The 15,976-nt window shown below is 45.8% G+C and overlaps 33 non-coding genes across 33 annotated transcripts; all 33 read left to right on the top strand.

The window, feature by feature from the left end:
- Positions 1-446: 446 nt before the first annotated feature.
- Positions 447-518, top strand: TRNAP-UGG (transfer RNA proline (anticodon UGG)). The gene has a single exon. It is a non-coding gene; the product is annotated as a tRNA-Pro (tRNA).
- Positions 519-604: 86 nt separating this feature from the next.
- Positions 605-676, top strand: TRNAS-AGA (transfer RNA serine (anticodon AGA)). Its single transcript has one exon. It is a non-coding gene; the product is annotated as a tRNA-Ser (tRNA).
- A 1,353-nt stretch (positions 677-2,029) lies between these two features.
- Positions 2,030-2,101, top strand: TRNAS-AGA (transfer RNA serine (anticodon AGA)). Its single transcript has one exon. It is a non-coding gene; the product is annotated as a tRNA-Ser (tRNA).
- A 402-nt stretch (positions 2,102-2,503) lies between these two features.
- Positions 2,504-2,575, top strand: TRNAP-AGG (transfer RNA proline (anticodon AGG)). Its single transcript has one exon. It is a non-coding gene; the product is annotated as a tRNA-Pro (tRNA).
- An 87-nt stretch (positions 2,576-2,662) lies between these two features.
- On the top strand, positions 2,663-2,734 carry TRNAP-AGG (transfer RNA proline (anticodon AGG)). The gene has a single exon. It is a non-coding gene; the product is annotated as a tRNA-Pro (tRNA).
- Positions 2,735-3,137: 403 nt separating this feature from the next.
- Positions 3,138-3,209, top strand: TRNAS-AGA (transfer RNA serine (anticodon AGA)). Its single transcript has one exon. It is a non-coding gene; the product is annotated as a tRNA-Ser (tRNA).
- Positions 3,210-3,295: 86 nt separating this feature from the next.
- TRNAS-AGA (transfer RNA serine (anticodon AGA)) lies at positions 3,296-3,367 on the top strand. The gene has a single exon. It is a non-coding gene; the product is annotated as a tRNA-Ser (tRNA).
- A 561-nt stretch (positions 3,368-3,928) lies between these two features.
- Positions 3,929-4,000, top strand: TRNAS-AGA (transfer RNA serine (anticodon AGA)). The gene has a single exon. It is a non-coding gene; the product is annotated as a tRNA-Ser (tRNA).
- A 402-nt stretch (positions 4,001-4,402) lies between these two features.
- Positions 4,403-4,474, top strand: TRNAP-AGG (transfer RNA proline (anticodon AGG)). Its single transcript has one exon. It is a non-coding gene; the product is annotated as a tRNA-Pro (tRNA).
- An 87-nt stretch (positions 4,475-4,561) lies between these two features.
- On the top strand, positions 4,562-4,633 carry TRNAP-AGG (transfer RNA proline (anticodon AGG)). Its single transcript has one exon. It is a non-coding gene; the product is annotated as a tRNA-Pro (tRNA).
- Positions 4,634-5,036: 403 nt separating this feature from the next.
- TRNAS-AGA (transfer RNA serine (anticodon AGA)) lies at positions 5,037-5,108 on the top strand. Its single transcript has one exon. It is a non-coding gene; the product is annotated as a tRNA-Ser (tRNA).
- Positions 5,109-5,194: 86 nt separating this feature from the next.
- Positions 5,195-5,266, top strand: TRNAS-AGA (transfer RNA serine (anticodon AGA)). Its single transcript has one exon. It is a non-coding gene; the product is annotated as a tRNA-Ser (tRNA).
- A 561-nt stretch (positions 5,267-5,827) lies between these two features.
- TRNAP-UGG (transfer RNA proline (anticodon UGG)) lies at positions 5,828-5,899 on the top strand. The gene has a single exon. It is a non-coding gene; the product is annotated as a tRNA-Pro (tRNA).
- An 86-nt stretch (positions 5,900-5,985) lies between these two features.
- TRNAS-AGA (transfer RNA serine (anticodon AGA)) lies at positions 5,986-6,057 on the top strand. The gene has a single exon. It is a non-coding gene; the product is annotated as a tRNA-Ser (tRNA).
- An 85-nt stretch (positions 6,058-6,142) lies between these two features.
- On the top strand, positions 6,143-6,214 carry TRNAP-UGG (transfer RNA proline (anticodon UGG)). Its single transcript has one exon. It is a non-coding gene; the product is annotated as a tRNA-Pro (tRNA).
- Positions 6,215-6,300: 86 nt separating this feature from the next.
- On the top strand, positions 6,301-6,372 carry TRNAS-AGA (transfer RNA serine (anticodon AGA)). The gene has a single exon. It is a non-coding gene; the product is annotated as a tRNA-Ser (tRNA).
- A 559-nt stretch (positions 6,373-6,931) lies between these two features.
- Positions 6,932-7,003, top strand: TRNAP-UGG (transfer RNA proline (anticodon UGG)). The gene has a single exon. It is a non-coding gene; the product is annotated as a tRNA-Pro (tRNA).
- An 85-nt stretch (positions 7,004-7,088) lies between these two features.
- Positions 7,089-7,160, top strand: TRNAP-AGG (transfer RNA proline (anticodon AGG)). Its single transcript has one exon. It is a non-coding gene; the product is annotated as a tRNA-Pro (tRNA).
- Positions 7,161-7,247: 87 nt separating this feature from the next.
- Positions 7,248-7,319, top strand: TRNAP-AGG (transfer RNA proline (anticodon AGG)). Its single transcript has one exon. It is a non-coding gene; the product is annotated as a tRNA-Pro (tRNA).
- Positions 7,320-8,357: 1,038 nt separating this feature from the next.
- TRNAP-UGG (transfer RNA proline (anticodon UGG)) lies at positions 8,358-8,429 on the top strand. The gene has a single exon. It is a non-coding gene; the product is annotated as a tRNA-Pro (tRNA).
- Positions 8,430-8,515: 86 nt separating this feature from the next.
- Positions 8,516-8,587, top strand: TRNAP-AGG (transfer RNA proline (anticodon AGG)). Its single transcript has one exon. It is a non-coding gene; the product is annotated as a tRNA-Pro (tRNA).
- A 722-nt stretch (positions 8,588-9,309) lies between these two features.
- TRNAS-AGA (transfer RNA serine (anticodon AGA)) lies at positions 9,310-9,381 on the top strand. Its single transcript has one exon. It is a non-coding gene; the product is annotated as a tRNA-Ser (tRNA).
- A 721-nt stretch (positions 9,382-10,102) lies between these two features.
- On the top strand, positions 10,103-10,174 carry TRNAP-AGG (transfer RNA proline (anticodon AGG)). Its single transcript has one exon. It is a non-coding gene; the product is annotated as a tRNA-Pro (tRNA).
- A 403-nt stretch (positions 10,175-10,577) lies between these two features.
- TRNAP-UGG (transfer RNA proline (anticodon UGG)) lies at positions 10,578-10,649 on the top strand. Its single transcript has one exon. It is a non-coding gene; the product is annotated as a tRNA-Pro (tRNA).
- An 86-nt stretch (positions 10,650-10,735) lies between these two features.
- On the top strand, positions 10,736-10,807 carry TRNAS-AGA (transfer RNA serine (anticodon AGA)). Its single transcript has one exon. It is a non-coding gene; the product is annotated as a tRNA-Ser (tRNA).
- Positions 10,808-11,366: 559 nt separating this feature from the next.
- On the top strand, positions 11,367-11,438 carry TRNAP-UGG (transfer RNA proline (anticodon UGG)). The gene has a single exon. It is a non-coding gene; the product is annotated as a tRNA-Pro (tRNA).
- An 85-nt stretch (positions 11,439-11,523) lies between these two features.
- Positions 11,524-11,595, top strand: TRNAP-AGG (transfer RNA proline (anticodon AGG)). Its single transcript has one exon. It is a non-coding gene; the product is annotated as a tRNA-Pro (tRNA).
- An 87-nt stretch (positions 11,596-11,682) lies between these two features.
- On the top strand, positions 11,683-11,754 carry TRNAP-AGG (transfer RNA proline (anticodon AGG)). Its single transcript has one exon. It is a non-coding gene; the product is annotated as a tRNA-Pro (tRNA).
- Positions 11,755-12,792: 1,038 nt separating this feature from the next.
- On the top strand, positions 12,793-12,864 carry TRNAP-UGG (transfer RNA proline (anticodon UGG)). Its single transcript has one exon. It is a non-coding gene; the product is annotated as a tRNA-Pro (tRNA).
- Positions 12,865-12,950: 86 nt separating this feature from the next.
- TRNAP-AGG (transfer RNA proline (anticodon AGG)) lies at positions 12,951-13,022 on the top strand. The gene has a single exon. It is a non-coding gene; the product is annotated as a tRNA-Pro (tRNA).
- Positions 13,023-13,744: 722 nt separating this feature from the next.
- On the top strand, positions 13,745-13,816 carry TRNAS-AGA (transfer RNA serine (anticodon AGA)). Its single transcript has one exon. It is a non-coding gene; the product is annotated as a tRNA-Ser (tRNA).
- Positions 13,817-14,537: 721 nt separating this feature from the next.
- Positions 14,538-14,609, top strand: TRNAP-AGG (transfer RNA proline (anticodon AGG)). Its single transcript has one exon. It is a non-coding gene; the product is annotated as a tRNA-Pro (tRNA).
- Positions 14,610-15,608: 999 nt separating this feature from the next.
- On the top strand, positions 15,609-15,731 carry TRNAL-CAA (transfer RNA leucine (anticodon CAA)). The gene is made up of 2 exons: positions 15,609-15,646; positions 15,686-15,731. It is a non-coding gene; the product is annotated as a tRNA-Leu (tRNA).
- Positions 15,732-15,976: the final 245 nt, after the last annotated feature.

The following is a 15,976-nucleotide window of genomic DNA, read 5'->3' as shown; positions in this document are numbered from 1 at the left end:
TTTGGGTGCGAGTGGTCCTGTGTTCAAATCCCGGTCGGACCCGAGTTTTTGAAGAAGTAATTTAGTGACTATTTAAATGCAACTAACTACAGGTTAGGCCTATGTATTGAGCATGTTTATAATACGCATGATCCGTTGCTCTAGGGGTTAGGTACTCGCTTTGGGTGCGAGTGGTCCCGGGTTCAAATCCCGGACGGACCCGAGTTTTTCAAGAAGTATTTTAGTGACATTTAAATGCACCTAAATACAGGTTAGTCCTATGAGTTGAGCATGGCTCTGATACGCATGGTCCGTTGGTCTAGGGTTATGATACTCGCGTAGGGTGCGAGTGGTCCCGGGTTCAAATCCTGGACGGACCCGAGTTTTTGAAGAAGTAATTTAGTGACTATTTAAATGCAACTAGCTACATGTTAGGCCTATGAGTTGAGCATGTCTCTGAGACGCATGGTCCGTTGGTCTAGGGGTATGATACTCGCTTTGGGTGCGAGTGGTCCCGGGTTCAAATCCCGGACGGACCCGAGTTTTTCAAGAAGTATTTTAGTGACATTTAAATGCAACTAAATACAGGTTAGTCCTATGAGTTGAGCATGGCTCTGATACGCATGGTCCGTTGGTCTAGGGGTATGATACTCGCTTAGAATGCGAGTGGTCCCGGGTTCAAATCCCGGACGGACTCGAGTTTTTCAAGAAGTATTTTAGTGAAATTAAATGCAACTAAATACAGGTTAGTCCTATGAGTTGAGCATGGCTCTGATACGCATGGTCCGTTGGTCTAGGGGTATGATACTCGCTTTGGGTGCGAGTGGTCCTGGGTTCAAATCCCGGTCGGACCCGAGTTTTTGAAGAAGTAATTTAGTGACTATTTAAATGCAACTAACTACAGGTTAGGCCTATGTATTGAGCATGTTTATAATACGCATGATCCGTTGCTCTAGGGGTTAGGTACTCGCTTTGGGTGCGAGTGGTCCCGGGTTCAAATTTCGGACGGACCCGAGTTTTTCAAGAAGTATTTTAGTGACATTTAAATGCAACTAAATACAGGTTAGTTCTATGAGTTGAGCATGGCTCTGATACGCATGGTCCGTTGGTCTAGGGTTATGATACTCGCGTAGGGTGCGAGTGGTCCCGGGTTCAAATCCTGGACGGACCCGAGTTTTTGAAGAAGTAATTTAGTGACTATTTAAATGCAACTAGCTACATGTTAGGCCTATGAGTTGAGCATGTCTCTGAGACGCATGGTCCGTTGATCTAGGGGTATGATACTCGCTTTGGGTGCGAGTGGTCGCGGGTTCAAATCCCGGACGGACCCGAGTTTTGAAGAAGTAACTTAGTGACTATTTAAATTCAACTATCTACAGGTTAGGCCTATGAGTTGAGCATGTCTCTGACAAACATGGTCCGTTGGTCTAGGGGTGTGATACTCGCTTAGGGTGCTAGTGGTCCCGGGTTCAAATCCCAGACGGACCCGAGTTTTTCCAGAAGAATTTTAGTGACATTTAAATGCAACTAGCTACAGGTTAGGCCTATGAGTTGAGCATGTATCTGATACGCATGGTCCGATGGTCTAGGGGTATGATACTCGCTTTGGGTGCGAGTGGTCCCGGGTTCAAATCCCGGACGGACCCGAGTTTTTGAAGAAGTAATTTAGTGACTATTTAAATGACATTGGCTACAGGTTAGGCCTATGAGTTGAGCATGTCTCTGTTACGCATGGTCCGTTGGTCTAGGGGTATGATACTCGCTTTGGGTGCGAGTGGTCCCGGGTTCAAATCCCGGTCGGACCCGAGTTTTTGAAGAAGTAATTTAGTGACTATTTAAATGCAACTAACTACAGGTTAGGCCTATGTATTGAGCATGTTTATAATACGCATGATCCGTTGCTCTAGGGGTTTGGTACTCGCTTTGGGTGCGAGTGGTCCCGGGTTCAAATCCCGGACGGACCCGAGTTTTTCAAGAAGTATTTTAGTGACATTTAAATGCAACTAAATACAGGTTAGTCCTATGAGTTGAGCATGGCTCTGATACGCATGGTCCGTTGGTCTAGGGGTATGATACTCGCTTAGAATGCGAGTGGTCCCGGGTTCAAATCCCGGACGGACTCGAGTTTTTCAAGAAGTATTTTAGTGAAATTAAATGCAACTAAATACAGGTTAGTCCTATGAGTTGAGCATGGCTCTGATACGCATGGTCCGTTGGTCTAGGGGTATGATACTCGCTTTGGGTGCGAGTGGTCCTGGGTTCAAATCCCGGTCGGACCCGAGTTTTTGAAGAAGTAATTTAGTGACTATTTAAATGCAACTAACTACAGGTTAGGCCTATGTATTGAGCATGTTTATAATACGCATGATCCGTTGCTCTAGGGGTTTGGTACTCGCTTTGGGTGCGAGTGGTCCCGGGTTCAAATCCCGGACGGACCCGAGTTTTTCAAGAAGTATTTTAGTGACATTTAAATGCAACTAAATACAGGTTAGTCCTATGAGTTGAGCATGGCTCTGATACGCATGGTCCGTTGGTCTAGGGGTATGATACTCGCGTAGGGTGCGAGTGGTCCCGGGTTCAAATCCTGGACGGACCCGAGTTTTTGAAGAAGTAATTTAGTGACTATTTAAATGCAACTAGCTACAAGTTAGGCCTATGAGTTGAGCATGTCTCTGATACGCATGGTCCGTTGGTCTAGGGGTATGATACTCGCTTAGGGTGCGAGTGGTCCCGGGTTCAAATCCCGGACGGACCCGAGTTTTTGAAGAAGTAATTCAGTGACTATTTAAATGCAACTAACTACAGGTTAGGCATATGAGTTGAGCATGTCTCTGATATGCATGGTCCGTTGGTCTAGGGGTATGATACTCGCTTTGGGTGCGAGTGGTCGCGGGTTCAAATCCCGGACGGACCCGAGTTTTGAAGAAGTAACTTAGTGACTATTTAAATTCAACTATCTACAGGTTAGGCCTATGAGTTGAGCATGTCTCTGACAAACATGGTCCGTTGGTCTAGGGGTGTGATACTCGCTTAGGGTGCTAGTGGTCCCGGGTTCAAATCCCAGACGGACCCGAGTTTTTCAAGAAGTATTTTAGTGACATTTAAATGCAACTAAATACAGGTTAGTCCTATGAGTTGAGCATGGCTCTGATACGCATGGTCCGTTGGTCTAGGGGTATGATACTCGCTTAGAATGCGAGTGGTCCCGGGTTCAAATCCCGGACGGACTCGAGTTTTTCAAGAAGTATTTTAGTGACATTTAAATGCAACTAAATACAGGTTAGTCCTATGAGTTGAGCATGGCTCTGATACGCATGGTCCGTTGGTCTAGGGGTATGATACTCGCTTAGAATGCGAGTGGTCCCGGGTTCAAATCCCGGACGGACTCGAGTTTTTCAAGAAGTATTTTAGTGAAATTAAATGCAACTAAATACAGGTTAGTCCTATGAGTTGAGCATGGCTCTGATACGCATGGTCCGTTGGTATAGGGGTATGATACTCGCTTTGGGTGCGAGTGGTCCTGGGTTCAAATCCCGGTCGGACCCGAGTTTTTGAAGAAGTAATTTAGTGACTATTTAAATGCAACTAACTACAGGTTAGGAATATGTATTGAGCATGTTTATAATACGCATGATCCGTTGCTTTAGGGGTTAGGTACTCGCTTTGGGTGCGAGTGGTCCCGGGTTCAAATCCCGGTCGGACCCGAGTTTTTGAAGAAGTAATTTAGTGACTATTTAAATGCAACTAACTACAGGTTAGGCCTATGTATTGAGCATGTTTATAATACGCATGATCCGTTGCTCTAGGGGTTTGGTACTCGCTTTGGGTGCGAGTGGTCCCGGGTTCAAATCCCGGACGGACCCGAGTTTTTCAAGAAGTATTTTAGTGACATTTAAATGCAACTAAATACAGGTTAGTCCTATGAGTTGAGCATGGCTCTGATACGCATGGTCCGTTGGTCTAGGGGTATGATACTCGCTTAGAATGCGAGTGGTCCCGGGTTCAAATCCCGGACGGACTCGAGTTTTTCAAGAAGTATTTTAGTGAAATTAAATGCAACTAAATACAGGTTAGTCCTATGAGTTGAGCATGGCTCTGATACGCATGGTCCGTTGGTCTAGGGGTATGATACTCGCTTTGGGTGCGAGTGGTCCTGGGTTCAAATCCCGGTCGGACCCGAGTTTTTGAAGAAGTAATTTAGTGACTATTTAAATGCAACTAACTACAGGTTAGGCCTATGTATTGAGCATGTTTATAATACGCATGATCCGTTGCTCTAGGGGTTTGGTACTCGCTTTGGGTGCGAGTGGTCCCGGGTTCAAATCCCGGACGGACCCGAGTTTTTCAAGAAGTATTTTAGTGACATTTAAATGCAACTAAATACAGGTTAGTCCTATGAGTTGAGCATGGCTCTGATACGCATGGTCCGTTGGTCTAGGGGTATGATACTCGCGTAGGGTGCGAGTGGTCCCGGGTTCAAATCCTGGACGGACCCGAGTTTTTGAAGAAGTAATTTAGTGACTATTTAAATGCAACTAGCTACAAGTTAGGCCTATGAGTTGAGCATGTCTCTGATACGCATGGTCCGTTGGTCTAGGGGTATGATACTCGCTTAGGGTGCGAGTGGTCCCGGGTTCAAATCCCGGACGGACCCGAGTTTTTGAAGAAGTAATTCAGTGACTATTTAAATGCAACTAACTACAGGTTAGGCATATGAGTTGAGCATGTCTCTGATATGCATGGTCCGTTGGTCTAGGGGTATGATACTCGCTTTGGGTGCGAGTGGTCGCGGGTTCAAATCCCGGACGGACCCGAGTTTTGAAGAAGTAACTTAGTGACTATTTAAATTCAACTATCTACAGGTTAGGCCTATGAGTTGAGCATGTCTCTGACAAACATGGTCCGTTGGTCTAGGGGTGTGATACTCGCTTAGGGTGCTAGTGGTCCCGGGTTCAAATCCCAGACGGACCCGAGTTTTTCAAGAAGTATTTTAGTGACATTTAAATGCAACTAAATACAGGTTAGTCCTATGAGTTGAGCATGGCTCTGATACGCATGGTCCGTTGGTCTAGGGGTATGATACTCGCTTAGAATGCGAGTGGTCCCGGGTTCAAATCCCGGACGGACTCGAGTTTTTCAAGAAGTATTTTAGTGACATTTAAATGCAACTAAATACAGGTTAGTCCTATGAGTTGAGCATGGCTCTGATACGCATGGTCCGTTGGTCTAGGGGTATGATACTCGCTTAGAATGCGAGTGGTCCCGGGTTCAAATCCCGGACGGACTCGAGTTTTTCAAGAAGTATTTTAGTGAAATTAAATGCAACTAAATACAGGTTAGTCCTATGAGTTGAGCATGGCTCTGATACGCATGGTCCGTTGGTATAGGGGTATGATACTCGCTTTGGGTGCGAGTGGTCCTGGGTTCAAATCCCGGTCGGACCCGAGTTTTTGAAGAAGTAATTTAGTGACTATTTAAATGCAACTAACTACAGGTTAGGAATATGTATTGAGCATGTTTATAATACGCATGATCCGTTGCTTTAGGGGTTAGGTACTCGCTTTGGGTGCGAGTGGTCCCGGGTTCAAATCCCGGACGGACCCGAGTTTTTCAAGAAGTATTTTAGTGACATTTAAATGCAACTAAATACAGGTTAGTTCTATGAGTTGAGCATGGCTCTGATACGCATGGTCCGTTGGTCTAGGGTTATGATACTCGCGTAGGGTGCGAGTGGTCCCGGGTTCAAATCCTGGACGGACCCGAGTTTTTGAAGAAGTAATTTAGTGACTATTTAAATGCAACTAGCTACATGTTAGGCCTATGAGTTGAGCATGTCTCTGTGACGCATGGTCCGTTGGTCTAGGGGTATGATACTCGCTTTGGGTGCGAGTGGTCCCGGGTTCGAATCCCGGACGGACCCGAGTTTTTCAAGAAGTATTTTAGTGACATTTAAATGCAACTAAATACAGGTTAGTCCTATGAGTTGAGCATGGCTCTGATACGCATGGTCCGTTGGTCTAGGGGTATGATACTCGCTTAGAATGCGAGTGGTCCCGGGTTCAAATCCCGGACGGACTCGAGTTTTTCAAGAAGTATTTTAGTGAAATTAAATGCAACTAGCTACATGTTAGGCCTATGAGTTGAGCATGTCTCTGAGACGCATGGTCCGTTGGTCTAGGGGTATGATACTCGCTTTGGGTGCGAGTGGTCCCGGGTTCGAATCCCGGACGGACCCGAGTTTTTCAAGAAGTATTTTAGTGACATTTAAATGCAACTAAATACAGGTTAGTCCTATGAGTTGAGCATGGCTCTGATACGCATGGTCCGTTGGTCTAGGGGTATGATACTCGCTTAGAATGCGAGTGGTCCCGGGTTCAAATCCCGGACGGACTCGAGTTTTTCAAGAAGTATTTTAGTGAAATTAAATGCAACTAAATACAGGTTAGTCCTATGAGTTGAGCATGGCTCTGATACGCATGGTCCGTTGGTCTAGGGGTATGATACTCGCTTTGGGTGCGAGTGGTCCTGGGTTCAAATCCCGGTCGGACCCGAGTTTTTGAAGAAGTAATTTAGTGACTATTTAAATGCAACTAACTACAGGTTAGGCCTATGTATTGAGCATGTTTATAATACGCATGATCCGTTGCTCTAGGGGTTTGGTACTCGCTTTGGGTGCGAGTGGTCCCGGGTTCAAATCCCTGACGGACCCGAGTTTTTCAAGAAGTATTTTAGTGACATTTAAATGCAACTAAATACAGGTTAGTCCTATGAGTTGAGCATGTCTCTGACAAACATGGTCCGTTGGTCTAGGGGTGTGATACTCGCTTAGGGTGCTAGTGGTCCCGGGTTCAAATCCCGGACGGACTCAAGTTTTTCAAGAAGTATTTTAGTGAAATTAAATGCAACTAGCTACATGTTAGGCCTATGAGTTGAGCATGTCTCTGAGACGCATGGTCCGTTGGTCTAGGGGTATGATACTCGCTTTGGGTGCGAGTGGTCCCGGGTTCGAATCCCGGACGGACCCGAGTTTTTCAAGAAGTATTTTAGTGACATTTAATGCAACTAAATACAGGTTAGTCCTATGAGTTGAGCATGGCTGTGATACGCATGGTCCGTTGGTCTAGGGGTATGATACTCGCGTAGGGTGCGAGTGGTCCCGGGTTCAAATCCTGGACGGACCCGAGTTTTTGAAGAAGTAATTTAGTGACTATTTAAATGCAACTAGCTACAAGTTAGGCCTATGAGTTGAGCATGTCTCTGATACGCATGGTCCGTTGGTCTAGGGGTATGATACTCGCTTAGGGTGCGAGTGGTCCCGGGTTCAAATCCCGGACGGACCCGAGTTTTTGAAGAAGTAATTCAGTGACTATTTAAATGCAACTAACTACAGGTTAGGCATATGAGTTGAGCATGTCTCTGATACGCATGGTCCGTTGGTCTAGGGGTATGATACTCGCTTTGGGTGCGAGTGGTCGCGGGTTCAAATCCCGGACGGACCCGAGTTTTGAAGAAGTAACTTAGTGACTATTTAAATTCAACTATCTACAAGTTAGGCCTATGAGTTGAGCATGACTCTGACAAACATGGTCCGTTGGTCTAGGGGTGTGATACTCGCTTAGGGTGCTAGTGGTCCCGGGTTCAAATCCCAGACGGACCCGAGTTTTTCCAGAAGAATTTTAGTGACATTTAAATGCAACTAAATACAGGTTAGGTCTATGAGTTGAGCATGGCTGTGATACGCATGGTCCGCTGGTCTAGGGGTATGATACTCGCTTAGGGTGCGAGTGGTCCCGGGTTCTAATCACGGACGGACCCGAGTTTTTGAAGAAGTAATTTAGTGACTATTTAATTGCAACTAACTACAGGTAAGGCCTATGTATTGAGAATGTTTATGATACGAATGATCCGTTGGTCTAGGGGTTTGATACTCGCTTTGGGTGCGAGTGGTCCCGAGTTCAAATCCCGAACGGACCCGAGTTTTTGAAGAAGTAACTTAGTGACTATTTAAATTCAACTATCTACAGGTTAGGCCTATGAGTTGAGCATGTCTCTGACACACATGGTCCGTTGGTCTAGGGGTGTGATACACGCTTAGGGTGCTACTGGTCCCGGGTTCAAATCCCGGACGGACCCGAGTTTTTGATGAAGTAATTTAGTGACTATTTAAATGACATTGGCTACAGGTTAGGCCTATGTATTGAGCATGTCTCTGATACGCATGGTCCGTTGGTCTAGGGGTATGATACTCGCTTTGGGTGCGAGTGGTCCCGGGATCAAATCCCGGACGAACCCGAGTTTTTCAAGAAGTATTTTAGTGACATTTAAATGCAACTAAATACAGGTTAATCCTATGAGTTGAGCATAGCTCTGATACGCATGGTCCGTTGGTCTAGGGGTATGATACTCGCTTTGGGTGCGAGTGGGCCCGGGTTCAAATCCCGGACGGACTCGAGTTTTTCAAGAAGTATTTTAGTGACATTTAAATGCAACTAATTACAGGTTAGTCCTATGAGTTGAGCATGGCTCTGGTACGCATGGTCCGTTGGTCTAGGGGTATGATACTCGCTTAGGGTGCGAGTGGTCCCGGGTTCAAATCCCGGACGGACCCGAGTTTTTGAAGCAGTAATTTAGTGACTATTTAAATGCAACTAGCTACAGGTTAGTCCTATGAGTTGAGCATCGCTCTGATACGCATGGTCCGTTGGTCTAGGGGTATGATACTCGCGTAGCGTGCGAGTGGTCCCGGGATCAAATCCTGGACGGACCCGAGTTTTTGAAGCAGTAATTTAGTGACTATTTAAATGCAACTAGCTACAGGTTAGGCCTATGAGTTGAGCATGTCTCTGATACGCATAGTCCGTTGGTCTAGGGGTATGATACTCGCTTTGGGTGCAAGTGGTCCCGGGTTCAAATCCCGGACGGACCCGAGTTTTTCAAGAAGTATTTTAGTGACATTTAAATGCAACTAAATACAGGTTAGTCCTATGAGTTGAGCATGGCTCTGATACGCATGGTCCGCTGGTCTAGGGGTATGATACTCGCTTAGGGTGCGAGTGGTCCCGGGTTCTAATCACGTACGGACCCGAGTTTTTGAAGAAGTAATTTAGTGCATATTTAAATGCAACTAACTACAGGTAAGGCCTATGTATTGAGAATGTTTATGAAACGCATGATCCGTTGGTCTAGGGGTTTGATACTCGCTTTGGGTGCGAGTGGTCCCGGGTTCAAATCCTGGACGGACCCGAGTTTTTGAAGAAGTAATTTAGTGACTATTTAAATGCAACTAGCTACAGGTTAGGCCTATGAGTTGAGCATGTCTCTGATACGCATGGTCCGCTGGTCTAGGGGTATGATACTCGCTTAGAATGCGAGTGGTCGCGGGTTCAAATCCCGGACGGACCCGAGTTTTTGAAGAAGTAACTTAGTGACTATTTAAATTCAACTATCTACAGGTTAGGCCTATGAGTTGAGCATGTCTCTGACACACATGGTCCGTTGGTCTATGGGTGTGATACTCGCTTAGGGTGCTAGTGGTCCCGGGTTCAAATCCCAGACGGACCCGAGTTTTTCCAGAAGAATTTTAGTGACATTTAAATGCAACTAAATATAGGTTAGGTCTATGAGTTGAGCATGGCTCTGATACGCATGGTCCGCTGGTCTAGGGGTATGATACTCGCTTAGGGTGCGAGTGGTCCCGGGTTCTAATCACGGACGGACCCGAGTTTTTGAAGAAGTAATTTAGTGCATATTTGAATGGAACTAACTACAGGTAAGGCCTATGTATTGAGAATGTTTATGATACGCATGATCCGTTGGTCTAGGGGTTTAATACTCGCTTTGGGTGCGAGTGGTCCCGGGTTCAAATCCTGGACGGACCCGAGTTTTTGAAGAAGTAATTTAGTGACTATTTAAATGCAACTAGCTACAGGTTAGGCCTATGAGTTGAGCATGTCTCTGATACGCATGGTCCGTTGGTCTAGGGTCATGATACTCGCTTTGGGTGCGAGTGGTCCCGGGTTCAAATCCCGGACGGACCCGAGTTTTTCAAGAAGTATTTTAGTGACATTTAAATGCAACTAAATACAGGTTAGTCCTATGAGTTGAGCATGGCTCTGATACGCATGGTCCGTTGGTCTAGGGGTATGATACTCGCTTAGGGTGCGAGTGGTCCCGGGTTCAAATCCCGGACGGACCCGAGTTTTTGAAGAAGTAATTCAGTGACTATTTAAATGCAACTAACTACAGGTTAGGCATATGAGTTGAGCATGTCTCTGATACGCATGGTCCGTTGGTCTAGGGGTATGATACTCGCTTTGGGTGCGAGTGGTCGCGGGTTCAAATCCCGGACGGACCCGAGTTTTTGAAGAAGTAATTCAGTGACTATTTAAATTCAACTATCTACAGGTTAGGCCTATGAGTTGAGCATGTCTCTGACACACATGGTCCGTTGGTCTAGGGGTGTGATACTCGCTTAGGGTGCTAGTGGTCCCGGGTTCAAATCCCGGACGGACCCGAGTTTTTCAAGAAGTATTTTAGTGAAATTAAATGCAACTAGCTACATGTTAGGCCTATGAGTTGAGCATGTCTCTGAGACGCATGGTCCGTTGGTCTAGGGGTATGATACTCGCTTTGGGTGCGAGTGGTCCCGGGTTCGAATCCCGGACGGACCCGAGTTTTTCAAGAAGTATTTTAGTGACATTTAAATGCAACTAAATACAGGTTAGTCCTATGAGTTGAGCATGGCTCTGATACGCATGGTCCGTTGGTCTAGGGGTATGATACTCGCTTAGAATGCGAGTGGTCCCGGGTTCAAATCCCGGACGGACTCGAGTTTTTCAAGAAGTATTTTAGTGAAATTAAATGCAACTAAATACAGGTTAGTCCTATGAGTTGAGCATGGCTCTGATACGCATGGTCCGTTGGTCTAGGGGTATGATACTCGCTTTGGGTGCGAGTGGTCCTGGGTTCAAATCCCGGTCGGACCCGAGTTTTTGAAGAAGTAATTTAGTGACTATTTAAATGCAACTAACTACAGGTTAGGCCTATGTATTGAGCATGTTTATAATACGCATGATCCGTTGCTCTAGGGGTTTGGTACTCGCTTTGGGTGCGAGTGGTCCCGGGTTCAAATCCCTGACGGACCCGAGTTTTTCAAGAAGTATTTTAGTGACATTTAAATGCAACTAAATACAGGTTAGTCCTATGAGTTGAGCATGTCTCTGACAAACATGGTCCGTTGGTCTAGGGGTGTGATACTCGCTTAGGGTGCTAGTGGTCCCGGGTTCAAATCCCGGACGGACTCAAGTTTTTCAAGAAGTATTTTAGTGAAATTAAATGCAACTAGCTACATGTTAGGCCTATGAGTTGAGCATGTCTCTGAGACGCATGGTCCGTTGGTCTAGGGGTATGATACTCGCTTTGGGTGCGAGTGGTCCCGGGTTCGAATCCCGGACGGACCCGAGTTTTTCAAGAAGTATTTTAGTGACATTTAATGCAACTAAATACAGGTTAGTCCTATGAGTTGAGCATGGCTGTGATACGCATGGTCCGTTGGTCTAGGGGTATGATACTCGCGTAGGGTGCGAGTGGTCCCGGGTTCAAATCCTGGACGGACCCGAGTTTTTGAAGAAGTAATTTAGTGACTATTTAAATGCAACTAGCTACAAGTTAGGCCTATGAGTTGAGCATGTCTCTGATACGCATGGTCCGTTGGTCTAGGGGTATGATACTCGCTTAGGGTGCGAGTGGTCCCGGGTTCAAATCCCGGACGGACCCGAGTTTTTGAAGAAGTAATTCAGTGACTATTTAAATGCAACTAACTACAGGTTAGGCATATGAGTTGAGCATGTCTCTGATACGCATGGTCCGTTGGTCTAGGGGTATGATACTCGCTTTGGGTGCGAGTGGTCGCGGGTTCAAATCCCGGACGGACCCGAGTTTTGAAGAAGTAACTTAGTGACTATTTAAATTCAACTATCTACAAGTTAGGCCTATGAGTTGAGCATGACTCTGACAAACATGGTCCGTTGGTCTAGGGGTGTGATACTCGCTTAGGGTGCTAGTGGTCCCGGGTTCAAATCCCAGACGGACCCGAGTTTTTCCAGAAGAATTTTAGTGACATTTAAATGCAACTAAATACAGGTTAGGTCTATGAGTTGAGCATGGCTGTGATACGCATGGTCCGCTGGTCTAGGGGTATGATACTCGCTTAGGGTGCGAGTGGTCCCGGGTTCTAATCACGGACGGACCCGAGTTTTTGAAGAAGTAATTTAGTGACTATTTAATTGCAACTAACTACAGGTAAGGCCTATGTATTGAGAATGTTTATGATACGAATGATCCGTTGGTCTAGGGGTTTGATACTCGCTTTGGGTGCGAGTGGTCCCGAGTTCAAATCCCGAACGGACCCGAGTTTTTGAAGAAGTAACTTAGTGACTATTTAAATTCAACTATCTACAGGTTAGGCCTATGAGTTGAGCATGTCTCTGACACACATGGTCCGTTGGTCTAGGGGTGTGATACACGCTTAGGGTGCTACTGGTCCCGGGTTCAAATCCCGGACGGACCCGAGTTTTTGATGAAGTAATTTAGTGACTATTTAAATGACATTGGCTACAGGTTAGGCCTATGTATTGAGCATGTCTCTGATACGCATGGTCCGTTGGTCTAGGGGTATGATACTCGCTTTGGGTGCGAGTGGTCCCGGGATCAAATCCCGGACGAACCCGAGTTTTTCAAGAAGTATTTTAGTGACATTTAAATGCAACTAAATACAGGTTAATCCTATGAGTTGAGCATAGCTCTGATACGCATGGTCCGTTGGTCTAGGGGTATGATACTCGCTTTGGGTGCGAGTGGGCCCGGGTTCAAATCCCGGACGGACTCGAGTTTTTCAAGAAGTATTTTAGTGACATTTAAATGCAACTAATTACAGGTTAGTCCTATGAGTTGAGCATGGCTCTGGTACGCATGGTCCGTTGGTCTAGGGGTATGATACTCGCTTAGGGTGCGAGTGGTCCCGGGTTCAAATCCCGGACGGACCCGAGTTTTTGAAGCAGTAATTTAGTGACTATTTAAATGCAACTAGCTACAGGTTAGTCCTATGAGTTGAGCATCGCTCTGATACGCATGGTCCGTTGGTCTAGGGGTATGATACTCGCGTAGCGTGCGAGTGGTCCCGGGATCAAATCCTGGACGGACCCGAGTTTTTGAAGCAGTAATTTAGTGACTATTTAAATGCAACTAGCTACAGGTTAGGCCTATGAGTTGAGCATGTCTCTGATACGCATAGTCCGTTGGTCTAGGGGTATGATACTCGCTTTGGGTGCAAGTGGTCCCGGGTTCAAATCCCGGACGGACCCGAGTTTTTCAAGAAGTATTTTAGTGACATTTAAATGCAACTAAATACAGGTTAGTCCTATGAGTTGAGCATGGCTCTGATACGCATGGTCCGCTGGTCTAGGGGTATGATACTCGCTTAGGGTGCGAGTGGTCCCGGGTTCTAATCACGTACGGACCCGAGTTTTTGAAGAAGTAATTTAGTGCATATTTAAATGCAACTAACTACAGGTAAGGCCTATGTATTGAGAATGTTTATGAAACGCATGATCCGTTGGTCTAGGGGTTTGATACTCGCTTTGGGTGCGAGTGGTCCCGGGTTCAAATCCTGGACGGACCCGAGTTTTTGAAGAAGTAATTTAGTGACTATTTAAATGCAACTAGCTACAGGTTAGGCCTATGAGTTGAGCATGTCTCTGATACGCATGGTCCGCTGGTCTAGGGGTATGATACTCGCTTAGAATGCGAGTGGTCGCGGGTTCAAATCCCGGACGGACCCGAGTTTTTGAAGAAGTAACTTAGTGACTATTTAAATTCAACTATCTACAGGTTAGGCCTATGAGTTGAGCATGTCTCTGACACACATGGTCCGTTGGTCTATGGGTGTGATACTCGCTTAGGGTGCTAGTGGTCCCGGGTTCAAATCCCAGACGGACCCGAGTTTTTCCAGAAGAATTTTAGTGACATTTAAATGCAACTAAATATAGGTTAGGTCTATGAGTTGAGCATGGCTCTGATACGCATGGTCCGCTGGTCTAGGGGTATGATACTCGCTTAGGGTGCGAGTGGTCCCGGGTTCTAATCACGGACGGACCCGAGTTTTTGAAGAAGTAATTTAGTGCATATTTGAATGGAACTAACTACAGGTAAGGCCTATGTATTGAGAATGTTTATGATACGCATGATCCGTTGGTCTAGGGGTTTAATACTCGCTTTGGGTGCGAGTGGTCCCGGGTTCAAATCCTGGACGGACCCGAGTTTTTGAAGAAGTAATTTAGTGACTATTTAAATGCAACTAGCTACAGGTTAGGCCTATGAGTTGAGCATGTCTCTGATACGCATGGTCCGTTGGTCTAGGGTCATGATACTCGCTTTGGGTGCGAGTGGTCCCGGGTTCAAATCCCGGACGGACCCGAGTTTTTCAAGAAGTATTTTAGTGACATTTAAATGCAACTAAATACAGGTTAGTCCTATGAGTTGAGCATGGCTCTGATACGCATGGTCCGTTGGTCTAGGGGTATGATACTCGCTTAGGGTGCGAGTGGTCCCGGGTTCAAATCCCGGACGGACCCGAGTTTTTGAAGAAGTAATTCAGTGACTATTTAAATGCAACTAACTACAGGTTAGGCATATGAGTTGAGCATGTCTCTGATACGCATGGTCCGTTGGTCTAGGGGTATGATACTCGCTTTGGGTGCGAGTGGTCGCGGGTTCAAATCCCGGACGGACCCGAGTTTTTGAAGAAGTAATTCAGTGACTATTTAAATTCAACTATCTACAGGTTAGGCCTATGAGTTGAGCATGTCTCTGACACACATGGTCCGTTGGTCTAGGGGTGTGATACTCGCTTAGGGTGCTAGTGGTCCCGGGTTCAAATCCCGGACGGACCCGAGTTTTTGAAGAAGTAATGAGGGCGTGGGTTCGAATCCCACTTCTGACACAATATGTTTTATGAAAATAAGTGGAAGAGATGTAATTTTAAAACCCCAAATTACACAAAATCACGTCAGGATGACCGAGCGGTCTAAGGCGACAGACTCAAGGGTTCTTAGTTTCATTGGTTCACGATGTCAATCTGTGTGTTCTCGGCCTCATATGAGGGCGTTGGTTCGAATCCCACTTCTGACACGATATGTTTTTTGAAAATAACTGTATGAGATGTAATTTTAAAACGTCCAAATTACGCAAAACCATGTCAGGATTGCCGAGCGGTCTAAGGCTACAGATTCAAGGGTTGTTAGTTTCATTGGTTCACGATGTCAATCTGTGTATTCTGGGCCTCGTATGAGGGCGTGGGTTCGAATCCCACTTCTGACACGATATGTTTTATGAAAATAAGTGGAAGAGATGTAATTTTAAAACCCCAAATTACACAAAATCACGTCAGGATTGTCGAGCGGTCTAAGGCGACAGACTCAAGGGTTCTTAGTTTCATTGGTTCACGATGTCAATCTGTGTGTTCTGGGCCTCGTATGAGGGCGTGGGTTCGAATCCCACTTCTGACACGATATGTTTTATGAAAATAACTGGAAGAGATGTAATTTTAAAACGTCCAAATTACACAAAATCACGTCAGGATGGCCGAGCGGTCTAAGGCGACAGACTCAAGGGTTCTTAGTTTCATTGGTCCACGATGTCAATCTGTGTGTTCTGGGCCTCGTATGAGGGCGTGGGTTCGAATCCCACTTCTGACACGATATGTTTTATGAAAATAACTGGAAGAGATGTAATTTTAAAACGTCCAAATTACACAAAACCATGTCAGGATTGCCGAGCGGTCTAAGGCTTTAGATTCAAGGGTTCTTAGTTTCATTGGTTCACGATGTCAATCTGTGTATTCTGGGCCTCGTATGAGGGCGTGGGTTCGAATTCCACTTCTGAAACGATATGTTTTATGAAAATAACTGGAAGAGATGTAATTTTAAACGTCTAAATGACT

Source organism: Phalangium opilio, unplaced genomic scaffold (assembly GCF_054372755.1).
Source record: "Phalangium opilio isolate 3A_F unplaced genomic scaffold, DU_Popi_V2 ptg000100l_1, whole genome shotgun sequence".
Lineage (NCBI taxonomy): Eukaryota > Metazoa > Arthropoda > Arachnida > Opiliones > Phalangiidae > Phalangium > Phalangium opilio.
The sequence above is the reverse complement of the archived record's forward strand: the minus strand, read 5'-3'. Positions and strand labels throughout refer to the sequence as shown.